The sequence below is a fragment of the Gymnoscopelus microlampas genome, assembly GCF_963454915.1.
Source record: "Gymnoscopelus microlampas genome assembly, chromosome: 12".
Lineage (NCBI taxonomy): Eukaryota > Metazoa > Chordata > Actinopteri > Myctophiformes > Myctophidae > Gymnoscopelus > Gymnoscopelus microlampas.
In genome coordinates, this window is record NC_139949.1 from 9,134,755 (window position 1) to 9,144,754 (window position 10,000).

A 10,000-nucleotide genomic window follows, 5' to 3' on the forward strand; every position below is an offset into this window, starting at 1 on the left:
GAGCTCGCCCTGCCTCACAGGTTGTAGACGCCTAGAAGTCTGAAGCAGTGGTTCTCAAAAGTGGGGTTCGGGGACCCCCAGGGGTCCTTGACGGGGGTCCCAGGGGGTTCCCCCAGCTAAAATGATCGATAGTTAGAAGCCAAATGGACCCTAACAGTTCTGTAACTCAGAGAGAAATGAAACCAAATGGACCTTTACAGGTCTATAACTCTGAGAGTGTACAAATGGAACCAAATGGACCCGTAATTTTACGGTGTAGATTGAGCTCCTTGAAATACAAATGGTATCGACTGTGAGTCCGGGGCATAATATCAAACTTCTATACTATTCTGCCACACAAGACATGTGGAATGCCCTCCCAACAGCCATGAAAAGTCAAAAGAGTATCAGCAAGAATGACACGAAAGGCGTACAAGATGGCGGTGAGACCAGCCATGTTCTATGGTTACTTTAGAGACAGTCGCACCGAGGAAAAGACAGGAAGACCCCTTGGGGGTCCCCAGAATTACTACAGTGGGGCCGCCGACTCTTTGTGTGATAGGGACTTTTTTCTTTTTTTTTACATTAACCACTTCAATCCTAGCATCCTTATTCTGAGGGGAACATTAGCCGAAAATAGCAAATCTACAAGCACACAACGCCTCGCGCTGCGAGGCGTTGTGTGCTTGTAGATCGACTATTTTCGGCAATGCTTTTCAAATGGAGTGCAGAGACAAGTCCAACGTTTGTCTTATATGATTCCGAGACAACCGCACATTATTATTGCAATACAACCACATACGATGTTATGATTGCTTTTCGTTTTCATGTTTTTATTCATCGGTACTTTGTGTGTACTCAATACAGAGGGAAATTCTGTAACCCTAACATCTTTTTTTATCTTTTAAAACTACTTTAAAATAGAATTTATTGTAGGGCAGAGGTGGATGGGGAGGCAGGGTTGCATTATCTTGTATAAACATTTAAAAGCTAATAAAGACGTTGAATGATCGTGAAGCGCGTTGAGGGACATTACGAGGAGTGGGCTTTGGGAAGCAGCTGGTTTGGACTTGGAACATAAATAATATGTGCAGACAAAATGAGACCTGCTCTCCCCTGGGGTCCAGGCTTATATACATTTTTAGATGAGCCTAAATAGTTTGCATACGACGGTGCAAGCCGGAAATAGACGATCTACAAGCTCACAGGGCGTCGCACCGCAACACGTTGTGAGATCTTCGATCTGGCTATCTAGAACAGTGGTTCTCAAAGTGGGTTCTCCGGGGACCTAGCAAAATGTGTTATTACAGCATCACAATCAGTTTAACAACTTTAATGACATTTTATACTTTGGCTATTCGTGCTGCGAGCTATGAGCTTGTAGATCTGCTATTTTTGAAAAATCGTGAAAATGTGTGCAAATATATTTGTTTTAAGGCAAACTTTTTTTTGACTCAAATCTTCACTTCTGGAGGTCCCTGCCACAAAACCTTTTCAGATGGGGGGTCCGTGGCAAAATTTAGATACATGTGGGGGTCCTTGGCCGGAAGAAGTTTGAGAACCACTAGTCTAGAAGTGCAACCAAATGGCATTAGAACACTTTTTTTTTTTAAAGACGAAAAGAAGACCAACAAAAAGAAAGAAAAAAAGACCAATTCAGTGCTTGTCATCCAAGTAGAGACAGACAGTCCAAGAGGTGCTACGAACAAAAGCACTTGATATAAAATATACCTCGGAAAGTTCCGGTGAATTGAAACTTTTTTTTTTTGAAGAACAGAACAATACAGCTGGATGAAGGCTTGATTAAAAAAAAACACAGTCTCTATATACTGTGTCTCAGTGTTGCAAGAGTTTGCAAGAGAAGAACCGTCAAATTGTCAATTCTGTCAGGGTAGTTGAAACGGCATCCTCTATGCAAATCAAGAGCTCTTCGTATCACTTCTCTCACTATAGCGTACCTACAATAAGAGCCAGTGTGTGGGTGTCTCTTCTTATCAGCTCACTTGCTGGGAGATGAAGTGAGGAAGTTGAGACGCGGCGCAGACACGCAGTCGAACAACACAGTTATAATAAAATACACAAAGAGGAGACTGCAAAGGAGGAGTGCTTTTGACTTCCACTGACTGATGGCTGAAGTGTATTCACGCAAGTGCTGTACGGAAGCAGATCTACAAGCGCGCAACGCGTCGCAGTGTGACATGTTGTGACCGTGATGTGACTTTAACATGATGAAACATTTAGAAAGATTTGAGTGCTTTTAACTGTAGTACTTTAACCCATTGAGACCTGAAGCCGATTCTACAAAATGTCTTCTAAATCCCAACGGTTCTCTGAAAAAAAACGTATGTTTCTATATCAGTGGTGCTCAAACTTTTTCATGTCAAGGACCCCCAAAATGATTATGTATTTGGCCGCGGACCCCCATCTCAAAACATTTTGTTCCAGGGACCCCCCAGAAGCAAAGATTTGAGTTACAAATGTTCCCTTTAAAAAAATGTATTCAAAGATTTTTCAAAAATAGCAGAAATGGGCTTGTATATCTGCTATTTTTGAATAGTCAAAGTGTAAAATAAAGCTTTTTTAGCTCAAATCTAAAAATAGGGGTGCATACGTTTAGTTATAATCAATCTGATAATAAAAAAAAAAAAAGTTTTAATAAAATAATACATTTTGAAGGAACATTTTGAAATGTATTTTGGTCGAATTAAAAAATTAACCCAAAAGATTGCAGATCTACAAGCTCACACGACACATCTCGATGTGAGACATTGTGTGAGCTTGTAAATCTGGTATTTTCAGAATGCAATGATTTGTGTGTGACACCATTGTACGAAAATATCAATTAGATTGTTTTTGTGTTGATTCATTGATATAAACATAATGTTTTTTTGAAACACTTCTCGACTATATTTTGAAAAATTTAAATGTTGCAGCTGCCTTGTGTGTAGTTTAGATTTGACTTTTAATTTTTCTTTTTACTTTATAGTTTGTTTACATACTATGGATGTTTAACACACATCAGATAAACAACGTGCGCAGCATCTAAACAGCATCTATGTCTAGACAGTCAACGTGAGTGCAAATGCAAAGATGCACAGTTAACAGGATCTTGTCAACATTCACATCAAAAAGTTTCATCTCTTAAGGAACTGTCAAGGGAACTCTCTCTCTCTCTCTCTCTCTCTCTCTCTCTCTCTCTCTCTCTCTCTCTCTCTCTCTCTCTCTCTCTCTCTCTCTCTCTCTCTCTCTCTCTCTCTCTCTCTCTCTCTCTCTCTCTCTCTCTCTCTCTCTCTCTCTCTCTCTCTCTCTCTCTCTCTCTCTGTGGTGGAAAGGTTGTATGTCCAAAAGAGTTGCTTTTCAGGAAATGTGGTGGAAAAAGTACTCCTTTTGTTACCTAGGTAAAAGTATCAATACTGCAATGTAGAAAAACTCTGTTACAAGTAAAAGTGGTATTAAAAATTCAATGAAAGTACAATTGGTATCAAAATGTACTTAAAGTACCAAAAGTAAAAGTACTCATTATGCAGAATGTCCCATTTCACAAGTTTTCACGTTTTCAATATTTTGAAAATAGCAGATCTACAAGCTCACAATGCGTCGCATCGCAACACATTGTGAGCCGGAAGCCGGAATAAACAAGGCTTAAGTGGTTACTGTATGTTTTGTAATGATAATCAAAATCTCCACAAGCTCACAGCGCGTCGCCATTGCGACGTGTTGTGAGCTTGTGGATCGGCTATTTTTGCTACTTTTGTGCGGCACTCTTGTACTACAAAGTAGGGCATTACTATACGGAAAAAGACAAAATATGGAGATACAAGGTTTCTGCCCGACAGAAATGAAGTATAAGACAGTATGTGTGTGTGTGTGTGTGTGTGTGTGTGTGTGTGTGTGTGTGTGTGTGTGTGTGTGTGTGCCCCCGCCTGTCTGCAGGGTTAATACATCTGTCTGTTCCTCATCTAGCAGTGAGGGTTGGTGTGGGTGTGGGTGCGACACTGATTGCAGGGCTGCCTTGCCAGACACGGAGACAACAAAACAAACAAACACGCTCAATATTAAGCCTCCGACGGGCCTTCCATTTAAAAAGCTGTCAAAACAACTGCTCAGGTATGTATGTGTGGGTGTGTGTCCATTCGCGCGTGTGTTCATGTTTGAACGTGCGTGTGTGTGTGTGCGTGCGTGCGTGCGTGCATGTACTGAAGGCCAAATGTCCCCTCAAGTATACAGAATAGAATTTGAAAAAAAGAAAAAAACACTGTGAGGACCATTGTCCTGGTCCCTTCAAGATAAATGGTTGTTTTAAATATATATATAAATAATAAATAATAATAATAAATGAAAAAAACATTTGGGGGTTATTTTTACAATTAGGAAAATACATGTGAGCCTTCAGAGCTTCAGGGTTATGATTTCAAATGGCAACAACAAAAGCGCCATTCTTCGCGTAAGAGGACACAAAACAATCCTGCGCACTGTCTTCACCTACAGCAACTATTTAATGCAGAAACTACGTTTTGGTCGCACTGACACTGTCTGGATGAAGGTCATTGCGACGAAACGTTGTATTTTCTGTATTAATTAGGTGCTGTAAGTAAGTGCAGACAGGGTGCCAGATTATGTTGTTGTCTGTCTAGTCCTATGCACCTGTCCTGTCAAAGTAACAGTGCACAATTACTCATTCATGAAATCGTCGTCCTAAAACGTATGTGTGTATGTCCTCACAAGTATAGCAATGCAAACGTGTGTGTGTGTGTGTGTGTGTGTGTGTGTGTGTGTGTGTGTGTGTGTGTGTGTGTGTGTGTGTGTGTGTGTGTGTGTGTGTGTGTGTGTGTGTGTGTGTGTGTGTGTGTGAGAGAGAGAGAGAAAGCTGACCTCGCCAGATGTGGCCCTCGTGAACAAAACAACATAATTTCTGAGTTGATTGTGTCTAAGTGAATGTGATTGTTTTCCATTATATGACTGTAAGTATGACTGTCTCTCTCTCTCTCTCTCTCTCTCTCTCTCTCTCTCTCTGTGTGTCTCTCTCTCTCTCTCTCTCTCTCTCTCTCTGTGTCTCTCTCTCTCTCTCTCTCTCTCTCTGTCTGTCTGTCTGTCTGTCTGTCTGTCTGTCTGTCTGTCTGTCTGTCTGTCTGTCTGTCTGTCTGTCTGTCTGTCTGTCTGTCTGTCTGTCTGTCTCTCTCTCTCTCTCTCTCTCTCTCTCTTATCAGGGTTGAATATTGATACAATTATCAGGTATAAATTGATGCTGCTATTTTATACATGCTATCTTGAGGTTGGGTTTGGCGACCCCTAGAGGTCCATGAAGGGGCTTCAGGGGATCCTCAGCTAAATGATTGATAGTTGGCAAATGGAAACTACTGGTCTGTAACTCTGAGAGAGTACAGTCACGTTGCTCACAATGCGTCGCTTTGTGAGCCTGTAGATCGGCTATTTTCAAATAGCCGAAGCCTAAAACAGAGCTTAAACGAGTAGTTCACCCAAAAAATGACTTATTTTCTATTAATTGACCACCCCGTGAAGCCTTGAATTCATGGATTTTCTTTTTTTTTTGTCGCATTCCTATGCCAATAATTTGATGACCGGGTGTATTTCCGGTAGGAGACTCAAAGAGACTCCTTTGAGTCTCCTACCGGATACATTAGCATCTTTCTGACGGTAATCAAATTATTGGCTTAGGAATGCGACAAAAACAAAAAAATCATCCATGAATTCAAGGCTTCATGGGGTGTGTAATTAATAGAAAATAAGTTATTATTTTTGGGTGTACTACTCCTTTAGTTAGTTAATGCATGTATTGGTGCATTCCACATAAAGGCTCACATACGACAGCGATCTGCAGGTTCGATTCCCGAGCCTGTCACTCTCCACTACTACTATCCAAATAAAGGAAGCATAATTATAATATCTTAACAACCTTAACCTAGTTTCCAAATCATTGTAAAAAGTATTGAGTGGGCACGGTGGCGCTGTAGCCTCACAGCTGAGGTCCTGGGTTCGATTCCCGCCGGGGACGCTGTGGGCGCTGTCTTCTCCTCCGCGCTGTCTTCTCCTCCGCGTCATCAGCGCCCATACCCTAGGTGGGGTTGGCGAAAGGGCCTACTCTGTGTGGAGTTTGCATGTTCTCCCCGTGTCTCTTAGGGTAGTTAATACCCTCACAAAAACATGCAGTAATTCTGGTCGCTATACTACCTATACTATACTGGTTGGAATAACGTGTTCCTTCCACGCGCTACGTCCAACCAGGGAAACTCTTCCCTGTCAGGTGACAAGAAGCTCAGTTGCCTCTCATGTAATTCCCATAAGTTTTCGCCAGCTCTGGCGAGGAACTTCTGGGCCAGAGCCCTGGTATTTGTGGGCGGGATGTAACTTACGCTCAGAATCTGAGCGGATACGCCTCTTACCGGTCTGAGAGCTGTGCAACTCGTCTAAAAAGTCAGACGAGAGGCAAACTGCAGTACACAACAATGGTGGCCGAAATTTCTCAAGGAGAAATTGCTTCCCGTCGATCCTATTTAGATGCAACGCTGCATGTGGATCCCGCCCCCCTTTTCTTCATTGGCTGTTGATTTGAATCAGAACTCAGTGGCCGCGCCCCTGTTGTCCAGGATCCAAGCCGAAGACTCCCAGACTAGCTCTCATGCATTGAAGGAGGCATGAGCTCGGCCCTGGGCTCCCTAGGCTTGCGGGGGGAGTGTAGCGCCCAGGATCACTTAGATAATTGGCACCGGGTGAAAAAGGGTTACAAATACGTGGGATAAAAAAAAAGATATAAAAAAAAAAGTATTGAGTAAAAAGTACAATATTTACCTCAGAGATGTAGTTGAGTAGTATAAAGCGTTGAAAAATGTATTACAAGTTAAGTAAAAGTACCTCGAAATTGTACTTAAGAACAGCACTTGAGTAAATGAGTCACTACCGTCTCTAACAGCATGTGACGTATTAAGCACTTGAAGAATCCCCCCTTCGGCACTCTGATCAGGAGGATCAAGCGGACCTGGACGTTTTTTATCTTTTACATTCTGCCTCCCTGGCATTTATTTTAATAAAACCCTGCAACGGTAGAGCTGTAAAACTGACGACAGGGAGAGAGAGAGAGAGACAGAGGCAGCCACTCACCGTATTAACTGCATTTAAAGGTCAGGGCGTGTTAGCTTCACGGTTTGCACTTTGGAGAAATGACAGATTTGGTTCAGGGCGCGCACACACGCGGATACGTGTAACACACACACACGCTCGCACAAATGCGCGCACACACATATTTAGACACAGGCCCATTCACAGCTAGGGTTAGGGTTGTAATTTGTTGTTCAAATGTTCAAAGGTAAGTTCATTTTCTAAGTTAAAGGAGAATTCCGGACGTTTTTCTTACCTTTCATATGATACTATTATATAGTGGTACAGTAGAAAAAATCATAACTCCATCCCTTTTTTTTTTACTGCGTGAGCCTTACGGGTCCATGCTCTAGATCACGTATTCCTATCGCGATTTTATTTATATTGTTTTTTGTTCATGTCTGACTTTCCTAATGACAGAAAACTGTCCACGGTGTTTGTGTGAGATGCGCCCCTCCGGAGTCTCGCAAGCCGAGATTTCACCCGTGATCAGTTTGTAAACACTACGGCGGCCCCACATTCATGATTTTTTTGGGTACTTTTTGTAGGTCATCTTTGGAAATTATCTATAAAATCATGACATCTCTGAGTGAGTGAGTGAGTGAGTGAGTGAGTGAGTGAGTGAGTGAGTGAGTGAGTGAGTGAGTGAGTGAGTGAGTGAGTGAGTGCGCGAGCGAGCGAGCGAGCGAGCGAGCGAGTGAGTGCGTGCCTTATGGCGCGAGCCTTACGGGTCCATTTGGTTCCATTTGTACACTCTCAGAGTTGAATAAAGACTGAGCATAAAATCACTGTGGATAGGCTCTATGCACAGCAGCCATATTGGAAAGAAATTGGGCCTCTTCTTACTTCCTTCACAGGTGATACCAATGATACTAATGAAGGCTCTGTTCCATTCTGGTCAGGGTGCTGATTTTGTGCATGTTGGCTCACTAGAAACACTTCATGGGTGTGTAACTCTGAGAGTGTACAAATGGAACCAAATGGGCCTTACGGGTCCATTTGGTTCCATTTGTACACTCTCAGAGTTATGGGGGTCCTTGAAAATAAGACAACCACTATGCCAAACTAAATGGAACAGAGCCTTAATTAGTATCATTGGTAACACCTGTGAAGGAAGTAAGGAAGCGGCCCAATTCATTCCCAATATGGCTGCTGTGCATAGAGACTATTGGGGTCCCAGAGATAAAATAAAATAAAAAGTGGTATCACACGGGGGCCGTACGCAGTCTAATGCATATTCAACTGGGGGTCCTTGAAAATAACAAGGTTGAGAATCATTACTTTACTTTTGAACTGCCCCGTGTGGCAAACTCCAGCCATCTGTCACCTCAAGTGGAATCAAACAAAGGAGAGAAAAAAGAGAGGGTCTTTTTAGGTGAAGTTGAACCTAGCCCTGGCATCATTACATGTCCCCTGTTTGTACTCACTTTTACTGTGTGTCTGCTGAGCTCTGACTGCACCATAAACCACTGGTGGATATGAACCAAGTACATTCACTACAAGTACTGTTACTCGAGTACAATTTTGAGGAACGTTTACTTTACTCGTGTATTTATGTTTTCCAACGCTTTATACTTATCTGCTCCACTACATCTCAGAGGCAAATACTTAAAGGACGACTTCACCGATTTTCAACCTACAGTATCTTCATATAATTGGTCCTCACTAATACTCATGATAAAATAACGATGATGTTACTGGTAGACAGGTTTCTGGACTGTCCACAGCCCTCCTATGAGACACAGACCAAGTAGAAAAAAATTGTACCATTTTATCATGAGTATTAGTGGGGACCAATTATATGAAGATAGGTTGAAAATCGGTGAAGTCGTCCTTTAACCCCTTAAACCCCATATGGGTAACCGGAGTCCCTCAGGGCTCAATACTAGTACATTTCTGTTTTCTGTTATTGTCATCGGTACACAATACCGATGTTGGGGTTTAAGTGGTTAACTCCACTGCAATTAATTGAAAACTTTAGTTACTATTTACATTGTAGATTTAGATTATTATCATAAAACATTAATTACCCTACCTATTCTATACTTCAGCTTTCAAATATCTTCTTTAGATACATTTGTTATTGGTTTGTCGACATACAAGATAGTCGATGCTTTCCTGGTTTTAATGGGTTAAGGAAATGCGGGGAAAATATTACCTGTGTTGCAATGGACCCAATGTAGTTATTATTTAGTCACAATCTCTTGTTAATACTTTTCATTGTTTCAATATTTATGAAAATATTTATAAATTGTTGCTACAGTACTTTTGTGTGACACTGCAGCATCATAAAGTAGGGTATTCATTTACACCAAAAAAACAAAACGCAAAAAGTTGAAATATGGAGATGCAAGGTTTCTGCCCGACAGCAACAACACATGGGCCCCTAGTGAGTGGCCCCTCTTAAACCTGCAGCATGGAGTCACAATGACCTCAGTCGGGACAATTAAACTTCCATGTGGACTGATGTGTGATTATGGGACTTTACTGGCGGAAAAGGAGCCATCGGCTCCATGGCGACATGTGGCCGCTTCATACGCTGTGTCCCCCCCGAGAGAGAGAGAGAGAGAGAGAGAGAGAGAGAGAGAGAGAGAGAGAGAGAGAGAGAGAGAGAGAGAGAGAGAGAGAGCATCATGTCTGTTTGGAGTCACATGTCACCTGCAAACATTCACACTGTCTCGACCCGGTCCCGACCCACTGTTTCCCAAACAGTGGGTCGGGACCCAAGTTTGGGTCGCAGACCAATTTGTATGGGTCGGGAGTAATTACCCCTTTATTTCTTGCTTCCTACATCTTTTTTTGTTTAAATAAAAAATTCTAAACTTTTAATGAATTGAGAATAAATGTAAATAAATAACTACAAGATGTAGTTAAAATAGCCAATCTACAAGCTTGTAGATCTGCCTAT

General features: G+C 42.0%; 1 protein-coding gene across 1 annotated transcript in view; it reads right to left on the reverse strand.

Annotated features, from left to right (window-relative positions):
• The window catches only part of LOC311057178 (delta-sarcoglycan-like), a gene marked incomplete at its 5' end in the record, with an annotated part of 52,650 nt that overhangs the window by 37,324 nt on the left and 5,326 nt on the right, over positions 1–10,000 (reverse strand). The gene's annotated exons all lie outside the window — the stretch shown is intronic.